Source organism: Mus pahari, chromosome 8 (genome assembly GCF_900095145.1).
Source record: "Mus pahari chromosome 8, PAHARI_EIJ_v1.1, whole genome shotgun sequence".
In the NCBI taxonomy this organism is placed as follows: domain Eukaryota; kingdom Metazoa; phylum Chordata; class Mammalia; order Rodentia; family Muridae; genus Mus; species Mus pahari.
Genome location: NC_034597.1, coordinates 6,836,818 through 6,847,421, shown reverse-complemented (window position 1 = coordinate 6,847,421; position 10,604 = coordinate 6,836,818). Strand labels below are relative to the sequence as shown.

Below are 10,604 nucleotides of genomic sequence, written 5' to 3'. Positions count from 1 at the left end.
GGGAGGGAGGAGAGGAAAAGAAGGGAAGAAGGAAGGAAGGAAGGAGGGAGGGAGGGAGGGAGGGAGGAAGGAAGGAAGGAAGGAAGGAAGAGCAAGCAGAGTTGGGTAGGAAAGGATAGGAGGTTGGAGAATGTAGTTATGGGAGGAGTTGAGTGGAAGGATAGATTCAAATTACATTGTATGACATTCTCAAAGAGTTAATCAAGGTATCATTTAAGATACACTTGTACTTGAGAGCTGACAAGTACAAGAGCTGAAATGATTCAATCAGTACAGGTGCCTGCCACCAAAAATGATGCTATGAGTTTGATTTCCAAGACTCTTAGGGTAGAAAGAGAGACTAACACAAGTTGTATTCTGACTTCTGCAAGTACTCCCCCCACACACACATATGTAAAATGTAAATGTAAAAGTGAAATGTTTAAATTTAAAAACTAATTACTTAAATTCTTAATTACTGCTTCAAGTAAACATATCAAAGAGGTTTTTTGAGACTTGGGACATGACTCAATAGTAAAATGTGTGCCCAGCATGTGGGAGATCCTACATTCAATCACCCATAGTACAGGACACAAATAGACACATACATAGTGTCCCTGAACTGTGTTGGCCTCAGAAGAATTCAGAAGCACACAAGCAGTTTGGTTTGTGCTGGATAGTTTTATGTCAACTTGACACTAGCTAAAGTCATCTGAGAGGAGGGGACATCAATTAAGAAACTGCCTCCATTAACTACAAGCACACAACTCTGCGGGGCGTGTTTTAATTACTGATGGATGTGAGGCACAGCTTATTGTGGGTGGTGCCGTCCTGGATCGTGGTCCTGGGTTCTATAAGAAAGCAGACTGAGCAAGCCATGGGAATATATCTAGTTAACAGCTCCCCTCCACAATCTTCTGCATTAGCTCCTGCTTCCAGGTTCCTGCCTGCCTAAGTTCCTGTCCTGACTTCCTTCAGTGATGAACAGTAAGTGTAAGTCAAATAAACTCTTTCCCCTCAAGTTGCTTTTGGCCAAGGTGTTTCATCTCAGCAATAGTAACCATATTCACTAAGGTTACTAAGAGTCACAGAGTTCTTCCACCTGTCCTTCAATGAGCTTATGTCCACTACCAGAAAATGTCCCAAGTCACTTTTCCCCTCACAGCCTACCTCAAACAATATACTGGGTACAGAACTTCTCTAAAGAGCTCATAATCTATAGCCTAAAGTCTGCAGACCCATGGGCCTATGTGTCTACTAATAAATGCTTATTGCTGAAGGTCATGTGATGACCTTTATTCTGTGATAAATAAAAATGCAGGATTATAATTTTTAAAACGTAAGAATGTTATTTGTTCCTTTTTCTTGCCATCTGGCTGTAAGTAGGGTGTGAGGGTGACCACACAATGGATTTAACATTGTGAGAAATGGTAGTATGTACCTTGGGTATCTCTTTTGAAATTACCATGCAACTTCAACAACCTGTAAGTGGATTTAAGAGAGGTTGTAGATTTGGCATTTTCATTTACTTTAGTGTGAAGGGGAGTGTAGCTCTTTTAATAACATTCCTCACCTTGTAGAATGTAGTTCAACTAAGGAACTCAAAATTTGAGACATGGTAATGCATATGTGTAAGGGCAACACAGCTTATTTATCTCAGTGTTGTCTCTCCTCTTCCTCAATGACATCACAAAGTTCCCAAATCCCAGGCTTGCCCTATGCAGTGGACTAGGAGACTCTACAGTTCTTGTGCCTGAGGTTGGCCACATGATTGGCTTTGGCAAAAGTGATGCAGGAAAGGACTTGCAAGGTATTTGCTCTCTCTTCCAGCTCTTGAATTCCTGTGACTACAGCCATGCAACTGCCCCTAGGCCTGCCTCCTGGGTGATGAGCATCTAACTCCACTGGCCCCTTCACAGCAGCTTCCTTGAGGTGACACATGGACTGACAGAGCCTTAGTGGGCTGCCCAACACTGATCCACAGCCTTGGCTGGAACCAACCCCATGTACCAGTACACAATGTATGGATAGGGACAGTTAACTGTGTGAAGCCACTAAGTTGAGAAATAACCTGTCAGAACGGACTCCCATTGAAGTTAGCTTTCCTTGACCTATAAAGGGATGAGAGAGTTAAAATGGAGCTGGTTGAGAACAATTGTAAAAAGAGGAAGAAATATCAAATGTGCACCCTGGTAATACTGACACTCAGGAAACTGAAACAGTAAGATCAGGAGTTCAAGTACAGCCATGGCTACATTGCAAGCTCTAGGCTAGCCTGGGCTATCTAGAGATCTTGTCTGAACACAAAACAGCAAAGTCACTAGCAATGTAACATAAACAGCCATCTGAACATGTGGTAAGCAAAAGATAGAGGCTTCTTAGGAAACCAGGCTTACAGATACACCAAGACATGTACTATTCAAGAGATAGTAACTTCCGATTTCTAACACACAGTCAGCTGTATCCTGTTTTGGCAGCCCTATCAAACAAATGTGAGTTATGTGGAAAAGTCTACTCAAGTATTTTTCATCTTCAAAAAGAAACCAGCCTTTAGTTTAGTATGGCTGAAGTCATACCAATCACTACTTGCAAACATATAAAGTGGCAAATATGTGTGTGGTTATTGTTTGGATGATAACTATAAAATAATTTATTGTCTTATAATAACCTTCAACTTCTTCATATGAGAATAACCCACCTGCACTAGGGAAATAAAGAATTAAGGCTAGCAATGCTTCTGTAGGAGTTAAACACTACAAACACATGTGCACATACATGAAAACACACACATATGTACACACACATGCACACATGTGCTGACACACATGTATTCATACACACACACACACACACACACACACACACACACACACACACTACCTAACTCCTAACTTAAGATAGACTTTTTTAAGAAGAAAGATAAGAGTGTGAAGCCATGATGATACAATTTTCTAGAAACATTTCTTATACACAGAGTCTGAAACTTCCTGGTCCTCACAATATGCCCTGAGATCACTTCTGACTTAACCTGCTAGCCTACTGTGAATTTGTCTAACTTTAATCTGCCTTTAAGAGGACAGTGTACAACTCAACCTTACTTGTCTCTAATTCTCCCATGTAATCAGCATTTATAGCCTAAGCTAATACAATCTTTAATCTTAACTCTTTTATAGTTATTCATTCTTCTGTGTCCCCAACTCTGAGTAATGCACACACACACACACACACACACACACACACACACACACGTTATGATTATAATTTGAGAAAAGCAGCCAATGGGATGGAAACGACCTGAAGATAGAGTTTGTGTTTGTGTTATTGAGTGATTCAGGGTCCACTGGGATCAGCAGAAGCCAGTGACTTAAATATTTGTAAAACTCTGCTAAAGATTTCTTTAATTTAGGGTTTCTTTTCTTTTCTTTTCTTTTTTGTTTTCTTTTCTTTCCTTTATCGTGATTGCGGTTTTTCCTCCTTCTTTTCCAAGTTCCTCTCCCACCTCCCCTTTCCTCGCCCATCCATTCCTACTCTGTTTCTCTTCAGAAAAAGATAAGCCTCCCTTGAATATCAACCAAACACTGTATATCAAGTTGCAGTAACAATAGGCACATCCCCTCCTATTAAGGCTGGCTGAAGCAACTAAGTAAGAGGAATGGGGTCACAAAAGAGGGCAAAAGAGTCAGGGCAGCCCCTGCTCCCACTATTAAGAGTCCTACAAGAGCACCAAGCTACAAAACTGTTGCCTATATGCAGATAGCCTAGGTCAGTCCCATGCAGGCTCCCTGGTTGTCCGTTTGGTATCATTGGGCCCCATGGGAGACCTGCTTAGTTGATTCTGTGGTTTTTCTTATGGTTTCCCTGATTCTTCTGTCTGATGAAGATTTTTTTGTAAAGTATCCCTCATTCCTTCCCCATGAGATGCTTTCTGTACTGTCTAATAAAAGAGAGAACAATTTCCTTGTTAAAGACAGATGTAAGACACAGGGAGAGAAGTCAAGAATTCTAATCTGGGCTTGTCCTTGGTCCAAGAGGAGCCTGTGCTGTTGCTGCTTAAAAACCCAACCCATGCACAGAGCTCAATGTCATTTAACCAAAACAGGAAATCTTTGAAAAACCTGAAAACATCTTTAATTAAGTGTGTGAAATTGTGAATGTTGTACTTTATACACAACAAAAATGTTCAAGTGAACGGGATGGTAGTTTAGAGTTTAGTACATGTCAGGAGCTACGTGTATTCCACTATAAGACTCTAGAAGTCAAATAAGCATTATTCATAACCTGCTTGATCAGAAGGGAGACTGGAATACCATTTGTCTGAACTACAAGAACACTACAGCCCACACCACTCACACACACAAACACACGCACATATAAATGTCACACTACACACCCCACATACACACATCACACCAAACTATACTCCGCACAAATATCACACAAACACTCACAAACATATAAACATCATACCACACCACATATCACACACACACACCCCACATACAAAACATCACACCACACACACACATATCACACCACGTACACACACACACACCACACAACTCAATACACATATATGCTTTGAAGGGTAATTTCACAAAGAGTAAAGGCAAAATGAGAGAAAAATGACTAGGCTTGATCTAATTAAGAAACAATGACAAACCTTTTCAATTTTAATTTTTCATGAGTGCTCCCTTGCTGATATACTCTCAATTAAGCTGCTAATTGCAAGTAATTCTTATTTACTCACTGAACAAGGGAAACAAATGTTGGACCTTGATGAATTTCAAAGCGTGATAGACCTGGACATTATGATGGTTTTTAAATAATTTACTTTCTTCTCACTAGAACTAAGTGAACAAAATGAGATTGACTCACGCTGAAAACCTCGTGCATAGGACTGGACTCTTCTTGTCCAGAGCAGTGACACTCAGCAGCTAAAGTTTCACTGCACTCACTACACACACACACACACACACACAAATACATACACATATGAAAATATACACATACACATATATTCACATACATACATATACACATACATACACATGCACATATACACAAATATACACACATATGCAAATATACACATACATACACACATATACACATAAACATACATGCACGCATGCACACACAGTACACATATATGCACATATATACATACATAGATATACACACACAATACACACATACACACATTGTACATACACAAATACACATTCATATGCACATACACACATACATACACACTCATATTAATATATACACAGACATTCATGCATACATACATACACAAACACACACACTGTCACACACACACCTACCCTGATGAGTGGAAGAGAGAAGACTGAAGACTGTTATGAACCCTGCACGAGGAGGCATGCACATGTTTGAAGCATCCAAGGCTTTGAAATCACTAATGTAAAAACCAGGCAGAAATATATATTAAAATGATACTTGAACTAATTAAGTTGTTTTCCACAAAAGTACAGAGCAACCATTCTGCCACATCTGTACAGGTACGTTAGAATAAAAGAAGGCAATGATTCATGGCTAAAACCTGGTTAGCTCTGCAGTAGGAAGTTAATAGAGGTAGTCTATCCCAAAAAGATTGGAGACTACAGAAGGAACTCTGTTTAGCTTCATGGAGTTGCAGGTGGCTGAATGCATAGAAACATCAAGGCAGCAGAGGCCCAGAAACACAAGGCCCAGCAGCAGCACAAAGCATCAAACCTCAGCTTTTGGTCCTTTTCCTTCATTTAAAAAAAAAAATCAGATCTCATTTCAGAAATGGCTGGTTCTTGTGCTAAGGCAGAAAATCTATAAGGTTATTCAAAACAGAAGAAACAAACAAATCTATTCATAATGAATGGAATATGTCCTACAGATACAGGGGCAAGACCTAGGACAGTCTGAGTAACACAGTAAATAGTTTGCTAATCAAATTGGATGACATTGGCAACATGCCATAGACAACAGCAAACAGTGGCTATTTCTTCATGGCTCTGAAGCCTTGAAAGTGCATGAGTGTGGTGCCCACCAGTTCAACGCCCCAGTGAGGGCTTGATTCCTTCCTGGAAGACAGACGTTCCTCACTATGTCCTCTTATGGGGCAGAGGGAAAGGAATCAATCCCTCTAGTGTCCACTTGATTAAAGGGACTGATGTAACCATATGGCTCATCCTCACAAGCTCCCCTCCAAACACGCCTACATGGCAGTTAGAGCCTCAACATGAACATTTTGAAGAACCACATATGATAACACTGAATTTCTGAAACACATCGATTGTAGTATTGAATATTGTTGAAATATCAATACTTAATCTCACACTCACCCAGCCAGACTTCTGTGTTTCTGAAAGTGGCTTCCTGCAAAGACACGTGCTTCTCCAAGTGTCACAAATAATAAGCATGTACCTCCCTGACCTAACCTGACACAAGGCAAGCGCCCTCCAAATTCCTGCTCTTTCCCTTACACACAGTTACTCATTGCATTTCGTCCTCTCTTGCTACAAGTTGGAGCTCAAGTGTCCCTCAAAGGCCCAAATGTTAAAGGCTTATTCCTCAGCCTGATGATATTGAGAGGTAGTGGAAACAACACAAGGTTTTGTTATAAATGACGGCTCTCAGAGCCAACCATCTGACATCTTGGGGCATTTGGTCCTGCCCTATCGCAAAGGATCACCCCAGATGGCCTTATTGATTGCTCACACGCTCACATGATACCCTCACACTGAGGAAAGAGGCTGAGTCAAGGCCCCCACCTCAGTATCAACTGTTTCTTACAAGTCTGAGGTGGTCCGGGGGGGGGGGATGGAATAGACAGATGCTGGGGAAGACTAGAGGGTATTGCACCCCAGTGTGTGCATTTGGTTCTCCTTGAGTTTAGATAATTTACCTAAGGACTTATATCTGGAAAGGGTAGGGAAGGATCAGGAGCTGGTGGGGTGGGGAAGGACGGAGAAAGCAGGACTCAGCTTGCTTTCAAGACAATGATGCCTGGTATTTGAATCTCCAAGTGGAGTCCAGCAGAGGGAGAATTGGAGACGTGGATGGGTGGGGAAAACCATCACTCCTCTGCACTCTGTGATGGGTAGCACCAGTACCAGGAGGCAAACATGGCCCCTGCCTGGAAACATAGGATAAGAAAGAGCTCCTTGAGGGGACAGACATGTTCCCCTGAAGCTAGTGGGATGCAGAACACGTAGAAATTATGTGAAGGAAATGGAACTGGTGGTCACTTGTATCCAAACATGGTCAGAGCTCATCCTAAAAGCAGAGATGTCCTCCTGCTCTAGGCTGCCTTCTTCAGAGACACCAAGGGGACTTTCTCCAAATGTAAAGTTGATCCATTTGACACCTACAGGGACAGAGCACATTCTCTTCTCTGAGTTGCCTTTCTCGGTGTATCTTATCATAGCAATGGGACATGAAACTAAGACAGGGATCATAAGATAGGCAAAAGGTGTTCAGAAAGGTCAGGGGAGGTAATAGAACAGGTGACAGAAGATGAGCAAGACGCTGCTCAAAGTCAAAGGCAAAAGGATGGGGGCACAAAGGGAGGATGAACATCAATAAAATCAAATTATGACTGAAATGTCATAATCAAACCTTATACTAGGTTTGCAAGTAAGTAAGTAAGTAAGTAAGTAAGTAAGTAAGTCAGTAAGTAAGTAAGTAAGTAAGTAAGTAAGTAAGTAAGTAAGTAAGTAAGTAAGTCAGTAAGTCAGTAAGTAAGTAAGTCAGTCAGCACTTTCTGGTAACTCCTAGAGCTAAGTTCTACTGCTCAGGACACCATAGAGAAGGAAGTTCAACCTATTCCTAGACTGTGTCACAAAGCAGGAACTTTAGGGTACAATGACAGCTAGACTCCACCACAGAGTTCAATGACTTGGCTCTATTACAAATTAAAGCTGAGGATCCTGATGTCTATGCCCTTCGTTGCTTCATGGATTTATAAGGCTGGTCCTAAGGTATGCACAGGGTTCAGTTTCTCTGAGGATGCAGCCTAGTTGTTGCAGCATTCCTGGTTGAACAGCTTCTCCCCTGCATTTTTTCCTGAGAAAACATTCGCATTTTCAATCCACCTCCACTGTCATTTGTCACCTTATCACATATGTGCTGCAAACGCTTTTTCCTAAACTGAAACATTCAAGGCTGTTGACCCTCCTCCCATGAGACTTCTCTGATGCTCAGATTCTAAGTCTCTTCTGCATCTGATGTTTCATGTGGATTCTTAACTCTCACTGTATCTCCACCTCACACTAATGACTCACACTTATACCCTCTGGGCATCAGTTTGATCCACAGAAGGCAAGAGTACATTTGGTAGATAGAAGTTTGTACGAACAAACCGGTCAAGATGACTATAAAGAGACATAACAGGGCTGAGAGAGATCATTAGCTGAGGAGTCTGTGAAATTAATACTTAGAGAGAAACTGCAAAATGGTCTATAAGAAAAGAGCTCATTGATCTTGGGCACTAACTCAGCAGAGGGTCCCAAGGTCCCTAGAGGACTTTGTACACTGCAGGTGCCCTAGCACGCCCAGGATCTTGAGATCACTGGTGAGTGGAATGCAACATCTGTTCCAAAAAACCCAAAGGGTCTTGTGCTAGCAGGAACACGGACAAAGGAAATTTACCTGACGAGTGGCTAGGATTCATTCGTGTCAGCACCAAACCCATGCCATCTTGGGCACGAACTTGGCAGGCCCTAGCACACCCAGAATCGTAGGATCACTGAGACCAGACTACACAGGCAAGCACGTGGGCAGCAGAAGCAACAGAGCTTCTTGGACAGGGTCACTTTTGGCCTTCATCCTCAGCCAGGAGGCAGAGCTGAGACCCAGACTGCTGGGCACCTTCCCTGCCAGAGGAGAGATTGCCTGCAGAGAGTGCTCTGACCACTCAGGATGGAGGTGGACTCCCAGGAGTGCTGAGAGAGGCTAAAGAATCACAGGATGATCAAGCTCCAGCCAGACATAGCTAGAACATCTAAAACCGGAGATTACCAGATAGCGAAAGCAAACATAAGAATCTTACTAACAGAAACCAAGAACACTCAGCATCATCAGAACCCAGTACTCTATCAACAGCAAGTCCTGTATACCCCCAACAAACTCAAAAAGCAAGATTCAGATTTAAAATCATATCTCATGATGCTGGTAGAGGACTTTAAGAAGGGCATTNATAACTCACTTAAAGAAATACAGGAGAACACTGCTAAACAGGTAGAAGTCCTTAAAGAATTACAGGAAAACGCTGCTAAACAGGTAGAAGTCCTTAAACAAGAAACACAAAAATCCCTAAAGAATTATAGGAAAATACAATGGAATTAAACAAAACCACCCAAGATCTAAAACTGGAAGTAGAAACAATGAAGAAAACCCAAAGGGAGACAAGTCTGGAGATAGAAAGCCTACGAAAGAAATCAGGAACTATAGATGCAAGCAACAGCAAAAGAATACAAGAGATGGAAGAGGGAATCTCAAGTGCAGAAGATTCCATAGAAAACAGGGACACAACAATCAAAGAAAATGCAAAATGTAAAAAGATACTAACACAAAATATCCAGGAAATCTAGGACACAATGAGAAGACCAAAACTAAGGATAATAGGTATAGATGAGAATGAAGATTTTCAACTTAAAGGGACAGTAAATATCTTTTAAAATAATTATAGAAGAAAACTTCCCTAACCTAAAGAAAGAGATACCCATGAATATACAAGAAGCCTACAGGATTCCAAATAGACTGGACCAGAAAAGAAATTCCTCCCAACACATAATAATCACAACAACAAATATACTAAATAAAGAAAGAATTTTAGGAGCAGTAAGAGAAAAAGGTCAAATAACATATAAAGGCAGACCTATTAGAATTGCATCAGATTTCTCACCAGAGACTATGAAAGCCAGAAGATCCTGGAGAGATGTTATGCAGAACATAAGAGAACACAAATGCCAGCGCAGGCTACAATACCCAGCAAAACACTGAATTACCATAGATGGATAAAACAAAGTATTTGATGACAAAACCAAAATCACACAATATCTGTCCAGGAAGCCAGCCCTTCAAAGGATAATAAAGGGAAAACACCAACACAAGGACGGAAATTACACCCTAGAAAAAGCAGGAAAGTAATCCTTTGACAAACCTAAAAGAAGACAGCCACAAGAACAGAATCCCAAATCTAACAATAAAAATAACAGGAAGCAACAATTACTTTTCCTTAATATCTCTTAATATCAATGGACTCAATTCCCAAATGAAACAACATAGACTAACAGACTAGCTACATGAACAGGACCCAACATTTTGCTGCTTACAAGAAACCCACCTAAGGGAAAAAGACAGACACTACCTCAGAGTAAAAGACTGGAAAACGAATTTCCAAGCAAGTGGTCTGAATAAACAAGCTGGAATAACCATTCTAATATCGAATAAAATCGACTTTCAACACAAAGTTATCAAAAAAGACAAGGAGGGGCACTTCATATACTTCAAATTTAAAATCTACCAAGAGGAACTCTTAATTTTGAATATTTATGCTCCAAATACAAGAGCAGCCACATTCATTAAAGAAACTTTAGTAAAGCTCAACGTACACATTGCACCTCACA

The 10,604-nt window shown here is 41.0% G+C and overlaps 1 protein-coding gene across 1 annotated transcript in view; it reads right to left on the bottom strand.

Annotated features, from left to right (window-relative positions):
- Positions 1–10,604, bottom strand: part of Nek10 (NIMA related kinase 10) — a 177,624-nt gene that overhangs the window by 73,765 nt on the left and 93,255 nt on the right. The window lies entirely within an intron of this gene.